This window comes from Vulpes vulpes, chromosome 16 (genome assembly GCF_048418805.1).
Source record: "Vulpes vulpes isolate BD-2025 chromosome 16, VulVul3, whole genome shotgun sequence".
In the NCBI taxonomy this organism is placed as follows: Eukaryota; Metazoa; Chordata; class Mammalia; order Carnivora; family Canidae; genus Vulpes; species Vulpes vulpes.
The window spans coordinates 54,913,504-54,931,725 of NC_132795.1; the positions used below are offsets into that span (position 1 = coordinate 54,913,504).

At 37.3% G+C, this 18,222-nt stretch overlaps 1 protein-coding gene across 2 annotated transcripts in view; it reads left to right on the forward strand.

Moving 5' to 3' along the window:
• Positions 1 to 18,222, forward strand: part of MRTFA (myocardin related transcription factor A) — a 195,563-nt gene that overhangs the window by 64,304 nt on the left and 113,037 nt on the right. For both annotated transcript variants that reach the window (XM_072741232.1, XM_026017305.2), the window contains exon 3: positions 14,447 to 14,708. The gene's annotated coding sequence lies outside the window, so the exon portion shown is untranslated. The remainder of the gene's footprint in view (positions 1 to 14,446; positions 14,709 to 18,222) is intronic.

Here is an 18,222-nt window from a genome sequence, read left to right on the forward strand (position 1 = left end):
TCTCCAGTATTTCATTTAGTTATTGCATTCAGCTCAAAGCCTAGGATGTCTGAGTAATGTGCAGTCCTCTGACAAGATACTATTCCCAAAGCAATTAGTGTACAATAGGTGTAATAGAAATAGGATAAGAGCAATAAAAAATTACTATGCAGAAAAGGGGAGATAATAACATATAAAAGTCATAGCAATTACTAAATGTTACTGTATAGGAAATTTGAAGACTTACTGTTCTGGCAGAGGAATAAATTTCTGCATTAAGCATTGTTTTTAAGCCTGATGACTGGTATTTATTTACCTCTGTGCCTCACTCGTCTCTACCCCACTCTAGCTTAATGGCATTTATAGTGAAGCTATCTGAAGTAGTTGGCTTGTGTGAGAAGGCAACCCTAAGGAACCCCCCTTTTTTTTGTTTTGGCAATTAGTTTTATAGCCTTTATCTATTTTTCTTTTTTGTCCTCATCAGCTATATCACCCATCCCCCCATCCGTATGTCTCATTGCTTAATAAAATGGTAAATAGTAAGCGCTCAAAATTGACGACTGAAAAGCTAGTGATCATAGTTCTGCAGTGGCACAACACCTGGTTAAGCCATTGCCTGATTATACTGGAATGCTACTATTTTAAGGGAAGTAGGAAGAATTCAGAATGTTATACGTGTTGCCTGTTAGTAACTCTTAACAAAATTATACCAGAGTAGTAAAACTTTGACCAGAGCTAAGCAGTCAGTAAGCAGAGGTATAAAGGAATAGATCTTTGCTAATACATTTCTTTCCTGTGGCCTGCAACCCAAGTGGACTAAAAGCCTCTTACTTCGAAGCCGTATAGAGTAGAAAAAGTGAACCACTGCACTCCAAAGTACAGTGGCTGCCAAATGGAAATGAGACTGGAACTCTGCCATTTAAAGGCTGTGAACCTACTTGATCATGGTGTATGATTTTTTAAAGTATTATTGGATTTGCTTTGCTGATACCTTGGTGAAGATTTTTGCATCTATATTCGTGAGAGGTGTTGGCCTGTAGTTCTATTTTTGTGGTGTCTTTATCTGGTTTTGGTATCAGGGTGATACTGGCCTCAGTATGAATTTGGGTGTTTTCCTTCCTCTTCTATTTTTTTGGAATAGTTTGAAAAGAATAGGTATTAACTATTCTTTAAATATTTGGTAGAATTAACCTAGGAAGCCATCTCGTCCTGGACTTCTGTTTTTTGGGAGTTCTTGAGTACTAATTCAGTTTCATTGCTGGTAATCAGCCTGTTTACATTTCCTATTTCTTTGTCCTTTATTTTTTTGGTAGTTGATATATTTGTAGGAGTTTATCCATTTCTTCTAAGTTGTCCAATTTGTTGGTATATAGGTTTTCGTAATATTTGTTGCATTTGTTTGTGTTTCTGTGGTGTTGGCTGTTATTTCTCCTCTTTCATTAAGTGATTTTCTTTGAGTCCTCTCTATTTCTTGATCAATCTTGTTAGTGTTTATCAATTTTGTTGATCTTTTCAAAGAACTAGTTCTTGGTTTCATTGATCTGTTCTATTTTTTTTTAGTTTCTATATCACTTGTTTCTATATCACTTGTTTCTATTCTAATTTTTATTTCCTTCCTTTTGCTGGGTTTGGGTTTTGTTCTTCTTTTTCTAGCTCCTTTAGGTGTAAGGTTAAATTGTTTATATGAGATTAGCTCTAGTCTGAGTTTTACCTCTCTGGTATAATTTTGTTGCAGGTTACTAGAAGCAGGCAACACTTTCGACATTCTGAATTTTTCCTGTTTCCCTTAAAATAGTAGCAATCCAGTATAATCAGGCAATGGTATAACCAGATGTTTTGCCATTGCATAACAATGATCACTAGCTTTTCAGTCTTCAATTTTGAGTACTTAACTACTTACCGTTTTATTTTTATTTATTTATTTATTTATTTATTTATTTATTTATTTATTTATTTATTTATTTTAACTACTTACCATTTTATTGAGCGATGCCACATATGTTACATTGTTTCTTATGAAGCATCTTACTCAGGGCACCAGATTCTGTATTAGGATTATATCCAACCATTTGTGACCCCCCAAAAGTGAAATAATAGTAGTTTTAAACATGATATAAGTTTATTTTTTCCTCTCGAAAAGAAGTCCAGAGATGGGTAGCCCAGGACTGGTGCAGTGCTATATAATGTCAGGGAACCATTTTCTTTCTATTTTTGTTGTCTTGCCATTCTCAGCATGTGGCTTTTTTCTCATAATCTAACATGGCTGCTTGCATTGCAGTACCTCATCCATGTTCCAGCCATCAGGAAAGAGAAGGGTCCAAAGAATAATGTACCCAGTTTCTTTAAGGACATTTCCTGGAAATCACACTTAATACTTTTACTGTTGTCCCATTGGTTTAAACTCAGTCACATGGCCTAGCTACAGGAGAGGCTGGGAAATGCAGGTTTTATTCTGGTGTGCACTTAGCTAAACTCAGGTGTTCTGTTACTTGGAAGAAGGGGAAAGTTGTTATTGGGCAACAACCTCCAGTGCCTGCCACAAGCATCCAGGTGAGGTTCTTTTACTTCCTGCTCATTGGTAGTCTCTAATATTTAAAAATGCTCCATAATTTTTCCCATTGTATTCTTTTTTTCATACTATCTAAGACTTCGGAGTTACTACATTCAGATGTTTTCTGCTCTTTGAGATATAAATCACCAGTGTGCTTTCTTTCTCCTTGATTGATTTAGAACCTTGCTATTTTAAGATATGCCGCCAACAAGATATTTGAAGGTTTTCATGCTGGTGTTCATTTACCTTTTCTTTTTTTGCTACCCACATCGTGGATGTTGCGTGCACAGATGCCTTCAAAATGTGCTGCACTGACTGCTGCTGCTATGTGTCTTAGCATTTTATAAATTCTCCAATAATTGCTCTTATGTGTAGTTGTAATGTGGAAACTCCTGCAGTGCTTTGAAGAAAACTTTTATTATTATTTGCTTTGTTTCGGGAATGAATCTCTTTGTGTCTGCTCTCTCTCCTTTATTTTAAAGTTTTAAATCTAATTATACTGAAGTTAAAATTATATTTAGTTATGTTTTACATTTTACTCCATCAGAAATTCTTAGCACCTTTTTAGAAAGAACAGTTGGCTGAGAGTAACATAACACTATTTGAAGGAGGAGGCTATCAGAAGGGAAGAATAATGAGTTATGACTTAGGACTGTTTTTATTTAAATTTTGCTGAGCTTCATTATGTTTCCAGAGAGTTAACCTTGACTGAAATCTTTTAATGACTATGAGAATACAAAAATGCATTTTTATTTTTTTTATTTTTCATTTTATTTATTTATTTATTTATTTATTTATTTATTTATTTATTTATTTATTTATATTTTTAAGTAGGTTTCACACTCAGCATGGAGCCCAGTTCAGGGCTTGAGCTCATGACCCTGAGATAAAGACCTGAGTTGAGATCAAGAGTTAGATGCTTAACTAACTATGCCACCCAGGTGCCCCTAAAAATGCATTTTTAAACACAAGCTCTTCACCATGTACCATGAGTGTAATGTAATGAGGCTGTGACTTTGTATGATAATAGATTTTGCCAGAGTAGATTCATTTAATTAAAAAGTTGCTTTTATAATTATTTAGAAGAATAATTGATGAGTATGCTGGTGATATACCTTGGTGTTTGAGTTCTTTTGTGTGTGTGTGTGTGTGTGTGTGTGTGTGTGTGTGTGTTTGAGTTTGAGTTCTAAGCTGCAGTGCTCTCATAGGTACGTGCATTGTCTGGAGGGTCCCTCATTGTGGAACCAGTATGTGCCTAGGAGCTGTAGCCTGGCCTTTTATGCTTGACCCACAGACATGCTAGTCTTAAGTATACATTTTCTCTGAGTGAGGGTTGCTCTGTTTGGAAATTCCTAAAAACTGCAATAGTTTCTGGGTTTTTTCCTTTTCTGTGGCAAGATATTTTAATTCCAGTGTTAAAGAATATTTAGAGGCTCATGGGTGGCTTAGTTGGTTAAGCATCCCACTCTTGGTTTTGGTTCAGGTCATCATCTTAGGGGTCATGAGACTGAGCCCTGTATTGGGTTCTGCGCTCAGCTCAGAGTCTGCTCTCTCCCTCTCCTTCTGCCCCTCCCCCACTTGCACTCTCACTTGCTCTCAATAAATAAATAAAATCTTTTAAAAATATTTGATAAAGAGTTCAGGAAAATATTTATGGCTCCTCTTATAAGGAGGGAGCATATTAATATATGGGAAGAGAGCACATTGGGAAACCTAAGGATATGAGGCTCTGGCACTGGAAAATAGGATTTCTCTTCAAACGCTCTATTGTCATGTGGAAACAAAGCACAATACTGTAAATGTCTTCCCTTTCCCCCAACTGCTGCCTGTCTTCATCTTAGGTGAGGTTTGTCTCAACAAGTTTTTCATTCCAAAGTTAGTATGTTCAAAAATAACTATAGTTGACCCTTGAACAGTACAAGTTTGAACTACACAAGTCCACTTACATGTGGATTTTTTTGATAAATACAATACAGTACTGTAAATGTATTTTTCTTTTATAGTTTTCATAATATTTTCTGAAGCTTACTTTATTGTAAGAATACAGTATCTAAAATATAGTATACAAAATATGTGTTAACTGTGTGTGTTATCAGGAGGGCTTCTGGTAAAAGTAGGCTATTTTGTTGAGTTTTTGGAAAGTCAGAAATTTTATGCAGATTTTCAACTGTGTGGCAGAGGGCACCCAACCCTCTGTATTGTTCAACAGTTAGCTGTAGCTTTTTTCATATCATTCATACCTGAACAGGATAACTATGGCAGTTTTCTGTATTATGGTCTGGCAATGTTTTAGGTTGTCCTGGCTTATTGGAGTATGCTTTTGTTGTGAGAGTGGAAGTGACCAAAGAATTCCTAACTTGAAAAAAAAATTCCTGGCCTGTCTCATGAATTATATGATGTTGGAGGTGATTGTGGTATTCTGGTCTTTGATATATAACCATGTAGACTTCTAAACATCCATCATTCCTTCCCCTAGAGAAGGAATCTCTAATATGATTCTACATTTAAAGATTGGAGTGCATTTGAACACCATAGAGGTAGGATTAGGAATTGTAAAGAAACCTGTAGTGTTTGTGGGCATGAATATAGTTCAAGGAATGTAACAAGTCACCTTGTCAAAATAGTGCTTTCAATTTCAAGCAGCCTTTTTGTGGTGAAGGGGAATTTGGGTTAGGCATTAAGGCAAATTGTCAAATTTCTGTTAAATGTTTCCAATAAAATAGTACCTTGTAATTAAACTCTTCATACTTTTCATAATAACTTCCCATAAGACCCTTTAAGATAATAGGGCAGGATGACAATTTAATTTTTATTCAGAGTGTTTTGTTCAAGATCATATCACCAAACTCAGTAATATGATATATTAAGATACAGATGGCATGTCATAACTTTTTCCCAAAACAACATTATTGCAATAATTACTAGAGGGCCCAGCAGCATGGTAAATTACATATCAAACTCAAAGTAAGGCAGCAGGCTAAGATTTTCTCCCCCCCCCCTTAAATATATTTATTTATTTGAGAGTGTATGTGCATGTGTGCCTGTGGCAAGGGAGGGACAAAGAGAGAGAGAGAGAGAGAGAGAATCCCAAGCAGACTCCAAGCTGAGTGTGGAGCCAGATGTGGGGCTTGATTTCAGGACCCTGAGATCATGACCTGAGCTGAAACTAAGAGTTGGACACTTAACCTACTGTATACCCAGGTACCCCCAGGCTAAGGTTTTCTACAGTTACCAAAGTGATCTTTTAAACATATAGTTCATATCCTATCACTTTACTACTTAAGCCTCCAATGTCATCCAGTTTTTTGAAGAATATAGTTCTCCCCTCCCACTTTGCTCTCTGGCCATTCTGGTCTTTCCTTGAAGATGCCAAGTTCATTCTTACCTCCTGGCTTTGAACTTTTACATGCTGTTTCCTCTGCGTAGCTAGCTGCTTCTTACCAAATTCCGGGAGTGCCAGATTGTGTAGTGGTTAAGGGCACAGTTCTGAAACCTAGTTGCCTACTTTGAAGTTATGTGACTTATCAGTGCCTTCATTTCTTCAACTGTAAAGAATTGGGTAACAAAAGTAAATACCTTTGTGTTGTAAAGATTGAATATATACACATGAAGTGTAGTGTTGGCTATTATTCAATAAGTCTCACCTTAGATATCACCCCCTCAGTGAGACCTTTCTTGACCATTTCATAAAAATTATCTACCCTGCCCCCTATATATATAATAGTTATTTGAAATTATTCTGTTGTATATTTATTTACTTTTATTTTTATGTCTCTCCCACTATAATGTTAGCTCCATGAAAGCAGGGATGTTTTCTGTCTGTTGCACTCCCAGTGCCTAGAACAATATATATTTATTGAGTGAATTCATTGAAGTCCAGTCCATCCCAGAAAGTCGTCTTAGGTGATTTAAGACTGAAAGGCCATTTGGGCTACTCAGTTGAGGGAAGATGTTCCCATGTGTACCTAGCATCATTAGATCACGTTTTAGCTACAGATATCTGGCAGGGGCTTGTCAAGAATGGTGTAAAGGTCATTAACAGAAAAAGAGTTGGGGGTGTCTGGGTGGTTCTGTCAGTTGAGGATCTGACTTCGGCTCAGATCATGATCTCAGGGTCCTGGGATCAAGCCCTGCGGCTCAGTGGGGGAGTCTGCTTGTTCCTTCTGCCCCTCCCCCAGCTCATGCTCTCTCTCTCGTTCTCTTTCTCTCTCAAATAAATAAATAAAATCTTTTAGAGAGAGAGAGAGAGAAAGAGAGAAAGGGAGTGGGTTGAACCTGGGGATAAAATATGTATTCTATTTGTCTTCTGTTTTTATTTATTTCTGCTGCTTCAGCTGGTAAGTTCGTGTCCCTTCATATAAGCCCTTGAGCCTACTTGTATCTTTAAGTTTGGGGACAGCTGGTTGTCCCTCAGCATTATAAAGTTACAGCTTTATTGAGCTTCTTCTAAAATAGTATGAGTAGAAAGTACTGACACATAATTAGATACTCAGCTGTATACGATATTTTAGTAGTCAGAGGGATGGTCTAAGACCCAAAGTAGGCAATCTGAGACTAGGAATTCCTGAGTTACCAAGGGTGTCAGATGTGATAGCAGTTTATCCTTCCCTTATATTTGTACCTCTGCCTCTTTCTGTTACTCTCCCTTCCTTTTTTTTTCTTTTGTTCTCTTCCTATTCTTGTATTCTTTTCTGTTTCTCTCGTTCTACCTTCATTTCCATGTTTTCCTTCTCACATACCTAATAGAACCTCAAATATGTTCCATTACAGGATTCCCCCGATCTCTGGAAGTAGAGTGTTCCTATGAAACTTTTTGTAAGCTAAAATGGCATATAATGAAGAAGCAATTAATTTATATAAGAAAATGTTTTAGCATTCCCAAACCCAAAAAATAACCTTGCTTAGGCTTTTCTGGTACCTTAGGACACATTTTGCCAAGGATGCACAAACTAAATTGAGATAAAGTACAGAAGTGCACAGACACAGTTTGAAGTTCTCGTGGCTGGATGCTGAGATGCCCAGTGTAGTCCCAGCGAAGGAGCTTTGTGGGGCTGCTGTTGCTGCTTGAGTATGGGCTGGCTGTAAAACAAACGCTGAGTGCTATTTTCGGTTTTTGCCTTTTTCCTAAGAGCAAAAATCCTCTTCAGATTTCTTTTGGTCAGCAAAAACAGGTATTAATTTAGGTTTTTCATAAAAGTAGGTATCATAATGCAAAGTTTTAAAATCTGGGAGATATCTTTATTTGGGTTTGGCTTCTGCACCCAACATCCAAAATCAAATTCATCATCCCCCTCAGATAAAATTCCTTCTCCTTTCTTCCCTGTTAGCAGTCACTCTGGCTCAAAACTATGAAGTCATATTTGACATCTCTGTTTCCTTCACCCTCTGCAATCAAATGCAAACATATCCTGCTACATATAAATTGTCTCGTTCGTCCCACATTAATTCAACAAAGATCTGAGTTCCTGCTCTGTGTTAGATACAGTTCTGTGTTGTGTGGCATTTCCCTTCTACGAGGACTACCCAAATTCAGGATCTCAACACGTTATACTTTGCCTAATGAAGTGGCTTTCCAGTCTCGTGTTCCTTTTTTTCAAACCAGTATTTCTGTAAAGCAGGTTAATAATGCCAGATTAATTCTCTAAAGCAGGTTTACTGATCTCATTCTTTACTTCCGAGAGCTAAACTCAAGCTTGCTGGTCTGGGTGACAACTCATATAAGTCGCAATTGAACCATATGATCTACCAAACTGGACTGCCCTTTTAGAACATAAATCCACATGTTCTCACATCCATTCCTGTTCATGCTGTTTTGTCTCCTGGGATAACATAAGCTTCCTGAGGGCAAGAACTTTGTTTTATTCATTGTAGTATCTCTACAACCCAGAACAATACCTGGCATGTAATAGGTACTCAGAGTAGATATTTGTTGAAAGAATAAATGAAAATTAAGTGAAACTTGTCAATCCTATTCATTTTTTATGGCTATTCTCAAATATTAATATTACCTCTCAGGAAGTCTTTTCTAATCTTCTGTATATTTCTATTTAAATATAAATACCTATCTGTAACAGAACTTTTATCCCTCTTTTTTTCAGTATCAGTGCTGACTTTGATTGTATATGTCATGTGGTTGCTGTGAGAATAATACAGTCAGTAAATTAAATATTTATTGAGCTCCTTTTCTGTGTCAAGTATTATATCTGAGTACTTGAGTTAAAAAGACAATGAAACCAAATTCCTTTGCTCGAAAAACTTGGCATCTAGTGGAGGATCAATCCATTATAATAATAGTAAAAGTAAGCAGTAGTAGTAGTAGCAAGCCTGGGATCTTATGGAAGCTGATCTAAAGAAGGGGATGGATAGGGTACCTGGGTGGCTCTGTCGTCGGTTCAGTGTCTCTTTAGGCCCAGATCATGATCCCAGCCAGTGTCCCCACATCAGGCTCCCTGCTTGGTGGGGAGCCTACTCCTCCCTCTGTTTGTGTTCTTTATCTCTGTCAAATAAATAAAATATTTTTTTAAAAAGAAGGGAATGGATAATAGGAAGATGGAGTAGGTTGGGGAAGAAGAGGCAGTTTTAGGTGGTCACATGTAGAGAGCAGCGTAACAGGTGCATATGGTTAGAGCAGAAGGTGCTTGAGAGAAATGGTGAGAAGGGAAGCAACTACTTTGAAGAGCCTTGTTGTACTGTTTTAATTGAAGAGGCAGTGTTATATTGTTAACATTATCCATTTTGTTGGGAGAAAAGGGAAAACTTGGATGACAGACTCCCTGTTGAATGATCAGGTGGAGTTGAAAACCTGAAGTGAGCAAAGGCCATAGCTTCATGGAGCTTCCTGAAAAAAAAAAAAAATTACTTGGGAGATAAAACTTCTGTTACTTGGAATGTCTTTACACAGTGATTGATAGGCTATATAACCAATTCTTATTTGACAATAAAAGTTCTTTTCAGGATTTGGGCAGCCCCGGTGGTGCAGCAGTTTAGCGCCTCCTGCAGCCCAGGGTGTGATCCTGGAGACCCTGGATCAAGTCCGACGTCGGGCTCTCTGCATGGAGCCTGCTTCTCCTTCTGCCTGTGTCTCTGAGCCTCTCTCTCTCTCTCTGTGTGTCTCTATGAATAAATAAATAAAAATCTTTAAAAAAATTAGATATTAAAAAAAAAGTTCTTTTCAGGATTTGAAGGCATAGCATACTATACTATCTCAGTTTCCAGTGTTGATGTCATTTATTATATCTCAGTTTTTTGGGTAAGGAATTTGGGCAGGGCTTAGCTTGGAGATTGTTCTGCTCCACATGGTATTAACTTGGGTCCACATGGTAGCATTCAGCAAATGAGTGGGCTTGTCTGGAGGGACCAAGATTGTACATGCTTGACGCTTTGGTGCGTATGTCCAGAAGGCTAGTCTCAACTGGATCGCTATTCCTTTCAGGATAGTCTTTAGATGACGACTTTTCTTCCTTCCTTCCTTCCTTCCTTCCTTCCTTCCTTCCTTCCTCCCTCCCTCCCTCCCTCCCTCCCTCCCTTCCTACCTTCCTTGAAAAAATTTTTTAAAAAATTGTTATTTTTAAGTATTATCTACACCCAACATATGGGGCTCAAACTCTTGTTCCTAAGATCAAGACTTGCATGTTTTACTGACTGAGCCAGGTGGGTGCCCCTAGACTTGTTTTTATGATCTCTCCAGTACAGTAGTTAGACTTCTGTATTTTAGGACACAGGGCTCCAAGAGACTAAGGTAAAAGCTACCAGTTTCTTAAAAGTCTATACCTGGAATTGGCATAGAGTCATTTCACTGTACTCTGTTGGTGAAGGCAATCAGGCCAGCTTGGATTAATTGGAGGGGAAATAGACCTTACCTATCAATGGGACAAGTGCCAGAGAAGTTTCAGCCACACCACTCTTCCATGTGCCTTCCACTAGTTTTAGGTAGATGTTATATTTTTCTGTTTCTTGAATTCCTTGGTTTTAGATTATTTCTATGATGAAGAGGGAACAGAAAGGCCTTTTATATGCTGTCCCTAGACATCTGAGTAGTTTTTAAGACATCTGAAGATGATGGGGGGTGATAGTGACAGAGATAAAGGCAAGACTTGATGTCTTCCTCACTTCATGTAGGACCCAGGGCAGTGCCTAGTACATACTCTCAGAAAATATTTGTCTTGAATTCATTAGTATCGGATTTTGTGTATATATATCTGCTTAGACAGTAAGAGTAAGATTCTGGTTTATCTACTGTTGAAGATAAATTAAAATAAGAACCTGCCCATCTAAAAGTTCATTAATTGATTAAAAATTTTTATATAGAAAAGGTTTTTTTCAGGAGAACCATATCATTTGTTTTTGTGAAACGAACTCTGTCATGGGTCATAATAAAAAATCCTGCTAGTATATACTTTTTTTAGAGTTATCAGCTGTCTGCCTGAGTGCTTCCATTTTTCTAACGCATTTTGTGCTGTTGCTTCTAGTTACATATGCCACTCTGCACCAGCAGAAGGCATGCAGCCCAAAAGGGGGTGGGGTGAAGAAAAGATGAGATGGAATCAAGCCAACTAGAGAGTGAAACAGATGGGTTGTGGGAGATGACCCTGCCCCCATGTTGTTTTTGTTCTGGCTGCTACCGATCATATGCGAATCAGCAGCCAAGAAATTGGAGTTGGTGATCTTATGATGAAAAAGAAAGTTTAATCTCCAACTGAGTGGAGTTATAAATTTACAACACTAAAACGTGACACAGATTATTTTCTTTTGCTTATTTTAATTATTTTTCCTTTGAGACATTTCAGAAAGTATTTTGTATGAGATACAATTTTTACCTTTTTCTAAATAATATACATATAATCTGAGATAAATATACTTTCAGATTTTCTTTTTCATGCAGGTTATACAGTAAATAAAACTTTGATAGCACTTAGGAATTGGTAGAGGAGACATTTTAATCCATGGTGATAACTCTATCTCCATGTTTTTGGATCTTGTCTCTATATTGTCACAGTTTGCTAGGACTTTCTTCTGTGGGCTATTTAAAAATAAGTAGAAAAGTAGTATGTTTGCTAGAGAAAGAAATATTCCCAATATATATTTTTTGTGCTAAATAGTCTTTTGTCAGTGCTTGATTTTGACTTTTGTTTGGCTTATTTTCTAAGGTCAAGATTGAGTACACCTTGCTTTACATCTTACCAAGTCTTCACTTTGTTCTATGGAATAATCTTATTTTTTAGAAAGCATTGTGAGAATGTTATCCAGTATACACACATGTAGAGAGAATAATAGTATAATGAATCTCCATGTACCCAATACCCAGCTTCAACAGTTACCAACATTCTGTCACTCTTGTTTCGTCTAACCCTCCCCAGCCCCTGGCCCATGATTTTATGGAAGAGTTTTTTTTTTTTTTTAAGATCTTATTTATTTATTCATGAGAGAGAGAGAGGCAGAGACACAGGTAGAGGGAGAAGCAGGCTCCATGTAGGGAGCCCAATATGGGCTCGATCCCAGGACTCCAGGACTTGGGGGACTTGATTCAGAGACTCCAGGATCACGCCCTGGGCTGAAGGCAGGTGCTAAACCACTGAGCCACCCAGGGATTCCCATTGTTCTAATATGGTTTATTAAAAATTTTTTAAAGATATTTTATTTATTTATTCATGAAAGACACAACGAGAGAGAGAGAGAGAGAGAGAGAGAGGCAGAGACACAGGCAGAGAGAGAAGCAGGCTCCATGCAGGGAGCCCAATATGGGCTCGATCCCAGGACTCCAGGATCATGCTCTGGGTCGAAGGCAGGCGTGCTCAACTGCTGAGCCACCCAAGCGTCACGTGTTCTAATATAGTTTAATAATAGCATTTTAAAAGAATATATCCTGAAACTCTGGAAATCATTAATCATTGAAATCAGTAATCATTGAAAACATTAATAGATACCATCATAGCATGTAATTTACCCAATAAAAATATGTAGTAAAGTATATATATAAAAGTTTTAAGTGATCTCCAAGCCCTTAATGAGCCCATAAATATGGGACTTATCAGTTCCTAAGCTACTAAAATTCTGAATGGAACACTCAAGAAAGCAGTTTTTCACATTATTTTTCTTTCATTCTAGATATTGACAGGCACAGTCATAACTGTGTCACTACAGAATATGACACTCCTTTCTTTAATCTATTAAAAATGTATATGTTTTAAGAAAATAGTTTTTTAAACTTAGTTTTTCCCTTTATGCGTAGTAGTAGACCTGGGTTGACTTTCTTATGGGGGCCATTTTCCATACTTTAATTTTTGAAAATATTTTCTGGAAGGACTGGTTATGCAGTTAAGTGCATGCCAGAATTACAGACTCATGCAGTTTAAATTCAAGCTTCATTAGAAAAAGCTTGGTATTCTGTGATGGATCTTTATTGTCCCTTGAGTAGTAACATGCATAAATATCAAATCTCTGAATCTCCGCAATAATAATAATAACAACAACAACAGCAACAACAATCTATTTAAAGTAATAGGAGGAAGGTTGTTCTGAATTAGTGAAACCTAAATTAAAGAATATTTTAAAGAATAGGTGGTTTAGGGACGCCTGGGTGCCTCAGTGGTTGAGCATCTGCCTTTGGCTCAGGGCATGATCCTGGGGCCCTGGGGTCGAGTCCTGCATCAGGCTTTCCGCAGGGAGCCTGCCTCTCCCTCTGCCTATATCTCTGTCTCTCTCTCTGTGTCTTTCATGAATAAATAAATAAAAAATTTAAAAAATATATTTTCATGTTAAAATGTATTCTTTATCATTTTTAAAGATCTTGTTCTTATGTTGTCAGGTGTTTTATTTTTAGTATCCCATTTCTGGGTATTATGATTAAATATTCATATAAGTTAAAATATTTTGCAAATATCTATCATCAAATGTATATCTTTCTCTATTTTTTTAAAATTTTTTATTTATTTATGATAGTCATACAGAGAGAGAGAGAGAGAGAGAGGCAGAGACACAGGCAGAGGGAGAAGCAGGCTCCATGCACTGGGAGCCCGACGTGGGATTCGATCCCGGGTCTCCAGGATCGCGCCCTGGGCCAAAGGCAGGCGCCAAACCGCTGTGCCACCCAGGGATCCCTTTTTTTTTTTTTAATTTTTATTATTATTATTATTTTTAATGAAATCTAATGGCTTGGGAATTGGGGTTTTTTCTTCTTCATGCAAGCTGTATACTCATCGTGAGGCTTGAACTCACAACCTGAAGATCAACAGTCGCAGGCTCTACTAACTGGGCCAGCCAGGCACTATGGAAATTGTTCTCTTAAATTTTCTCCCCCAGATAATGTTGGTATAATATAATAGTTTAGTACTTTTTGGATACTCATTAAAGTATTTTTTTTCTCAAGGTAGTTCCCCTTGATATGTGGAAGATCACATTTATTGTGTAACTATTTCTCCTTAGCCACTATTTCTTTTTATTCCATTATATGTTATGTGTGCTGCTTTTATTTCAATTGTATGTTGTCCTCCTGAGTGATGTAGTTGAGGACAGTATTAGACTTGAAATCACATGCACACTGTGAGCATAGTAAATATTAATTACTTAATTTTAAAAAGATTTTATTTGTTTTAGGGAGAGACAGCATAAGCAGGAGGGGCTGAGGGAGAGGGAGAGAGAATGTCAGGCAGGCTCCCTGCTGAGTGTGGAGCCCATCTCGGACCTTGATCTCATGACCTGAGCCAAAACCAATTGTTGGACCCTTAACCAACTGTGCCACTCAGGCATCCCAGTAAACCATTAACTTAAAAACGATGCTGGCTTACTTTAGAGAAAATGCTTAAGATTAATGGTAGCTTGCCAGTCACATAATTTAGAATAGTATTCAGCATGTGTTCAGTGGAATAGTTTGTCTCTTCACAGTTACATCTAAACCCTTGTCTACCCTTCCATTTCCAGGTTGCCATCACGAAAGCCAAAGTGGATTTCTCCAGTGTAGTGTGCCTGCCCCCTTCCGTCATTGCTGTGAATGGGCTGGACGGAGGAGGGGCTGGCGAAAATGATGATGAACCAGTGTTGGTGTCTCTGTCTGCGGCCCCCAGCCCTCAGAGCGAAGCTGTTGCTAATGAACTGCAGGAGCTCTCCTTGCAGCCCGAGCTGACCCTAGGCCTCCACCCTGGCAGGAATCCCAATTTGCCTCCACTTAGTGAGCGGAAGAATGGTGAGTACATATGGAATTTTTATATTGCCTAAATTGGACCAAGGTCTTCATGTTTATGTTATAGATTATTGGTTTATTTCCTATCTCTTGAAAGTTTTAAATTGAGAAATAGTTAAGTTTAGGTGATCATTATAAACCCAACATTTCCTGCCTGGGTTAATAGAACTGCTTTCTGATTCATCTTTCTGTTTCTCTGCTTTTCCCTCCCAACCCCTTCCATAAATTCATTAATTCAGTAAATATTTATTGATCATCACTATCATAAACTGTGCTAAGATTACAGATTAAAAAATAAATAAGCCTTTGTCATTAGGAAACCTATCCTATACCTTGTCAGAGTAATCTTTTAGACTTCCCTAGCTTCATACTGTTCAGTGACCACTATAGGATAAAAACAAAAGCCATGTTTTTTTATAAGGCTTGCTAGATCTGATCTCTTTGTGTTTTTGTTAACTGCTTCTCTTATCATTCCTCCATTCCTACTCTTTGCTTTTTAAATTTTTTAAAAAATATTTTTCTTATTTATTTTAGAGAGAGAAAGAGAGCGCATGCACACGTGCATGTGCATATGCATATGCATGAGCAAGGGGAGTGAGAGAATCTCAAGCACTCTTCTCACTGAACACAGAGCCTCATGATGCAGGGCTCTACCTCATGACCCTGAGATCATGACCTGAGCTGAAATCAAGTCAGATGCTTAATGGACTGAGCCACAAAGACACCACTAGTTTTTGCTTTTTATTTTATTTTTAAAGATTTATTTATTTATTTTGAGAGAGGGAGAGCATGGAGGGAAGGTGGGGGAGAGGGAGAGAGAGAATCTCAGGCAGACTGTGCTGAGCGTGCAGAGCCCTGTGTGGGGCTTGATCCCACTAACCTGAGATCATGACTTGAGCTGAAACCAAGAGTTGGATGCTTAACCAACTTCGCCACCTGGATATCCCCAGTTATTGCTCTTTTGTTCCAATTACAAACCATACACTCTTGCTTCAACTTTTGTTAAATAAAAAAATTATAGGGAACCTGGGTGACTCAGTTGGTTAAGCGTCTGCCTTTGGCTCAGGTCATTATCCCAGGGTCCTTGGATCAAGCCCTGTGTTGGGTTCTCTGCTTGGCGGGGAGCCTGCTTCTCCCTCTGCCTGCCACTCTGCCTACTTTTGCTTTCTCTACTGTCAAATAAATAACATCTTTTAAAAAATTATAATTTGTTATAAAAACTTAAGATTTCAACAAAGGTGTAAATAATAATATAGCAAATACTTATGTACTCACATGCCATCTGACTTATGTACTGTTCTCCATGGAACTTCATCTGTCCCTGGGGTAACTACTGCCCTGAATTTGATATTTTATTGCCAAGTATTTCTGTATTTTTTTTTAACATACGAATATATTCCTAATCAATTTAAAATCTTATTTCTCATTTTTATATTATGTATATATTTATTGGAGAGGATTATATGTATTCTTCTGCAGCTTGTGTTTATTGTTCAATATTTATTTTCCTAAGAGTTATTAAAGGTATTCTGTAAATTCATCTCATCTAATCTGTAATTCATTACTTATCAAATAGGCCTACTTTTCTGTACTGATCTTTAGTGTCAGCCTTATCTGTTTCACAGTGTGCATGAATTAGTTTTCATGCCCTCTGTTCTGTGTCACTGGTCTCTGTTCATCTTTGTGTCATGCTACATCATCTTAGTTATTGTTGTTTAACAATCATTCTTGTTAACCTGTTAGGACAGTCTCTCCTTGCCTTTTCTGTTTCCAGAGTTGTTTCAGCTGTACTTGTCCTTTTTAATTTTCCATAATTTTAGAATCAGCTTGTGGAGTTAATTAAAAAAAAAAAAACAAAAAACAAAACCAAAAAACATTGTTTTTTTCTCCAACATTTTATTATGAAAAATTTCAAACATATGATAAAATAAGAGTTTTACAATGAATACCTTTATGTTCACCTCTTAAATGCTACCATTGACGTTTTCTTTTACTTGCTTTGTAACATATCTATCCATCCCTCTATCACTCCATCGTATCTTTTAGATGTATTTCCAAGGAAATTGCAGACACTAACACACTTTCATTTTATTGAAGTGTAACATTAATCTAGAATAACACACAAATTTTAAGTGTCCTGGTTGTTGAATTCTCACAGACTGAATACACCTGTGTGTAATTACTACTTTGTGAGGAAATATTCCCAGCACCCCATAACTACCTTATGTGCTTCTTGCCAATGGAGTACTTCCTCTTTTTTGCTCAAAGGAAACTACCATCCTGACTTCTAACACCATGAGTTAGTTTTGCTGGTTTCTAAACTTTAGGTAAAATGAATTATGCTGTATGTAATCTGTTGTTGGTTTGTTTTGTTTTAAAATTCATTTGTGTTGAATTGTGTGTAGCTGTTGTTTATTTTCATTGCTATATAATTAGTCCATTTTATGAATATACTGGAATTTGTTTTACTTTTGGTAGGTATTCAGGTTGTTTTAGTTTGGGGCTATTATGAATCATGCTGCTATGAAATTCTTGTATATGTCTTTTTTGTGTATTTGGGGTTTTGATTTGAAATATATCATTTGTAGGTTAATGGGGAGAACACACATTTTACATATTGGGTACTAGTTAGTTTTATCTGTCCACTAGTTGGTTTTACCTCTCCAGTAAAATAGGTCTTCTTTGATGTCTTTCCACAGCATTTTACAGCTTTCTATATATTTTCTCTGAAGATCATGCAAATATTTTATTAGTTTTATTCCTAGGTATCTTTTTTGGGGGTAGACATTATTAGTGGTATATTTTTATGAAATATTTTTTGACTGATGCTAGGGAAAAGAAATACCAAACTTTTTTTTTTTTTTTTTAAATCCAAACTTAAAAAAAACTCCTGTGGCTTTTCTGCATCTCTACTTGAGATACCACTCTACCCCCAATCTTCTTGCCAACTCTTACTTGTCCTTCAGTATTCTATTCAGGCATCACTCTCTGAGAAGAAGCCTGTTTTGACTCAGTATTAGGTGTCCTTTCTATTTGACCAATTACCCTTTATCGGGATACTTCACTATACTGTGATTGGAATTTTCCTGTCAGCAACACGAGTGAGCCTTTGGAAACTGAAATCAGACCTGTTAGACTTCTCTCAGAACCCTTCAATATCTTCTTGTGAGGGTTATAATGAAATCATAGTTGTTTTTTTTTTTTTAAGATTGATTGATTGATTGATTTAAGAGAGTGAGAAAGTGAGTAGAGAAAGAGGCAGAGAGAGAGAATCCTTGAGCAGACTTCCCAGCTGAGTGTGAAGCCTGGCACAGGGCTTGATCTCACAACCTTGACATTGTGATTGGAGCTGAAATCAAGAGCTGGCTGCTTAACCAACTGAGTCTCCCAGGCCCTCCAGTATCATCGTTTTAATGATGTGGGTCTGGTATTCTCTCTGGCCTGATTTTTTCTTAGCTTTGTTCCGTTGCTCACTCTACTCTGCTTTAGCCACACTGACTTTCTTACTGTTTTTCGG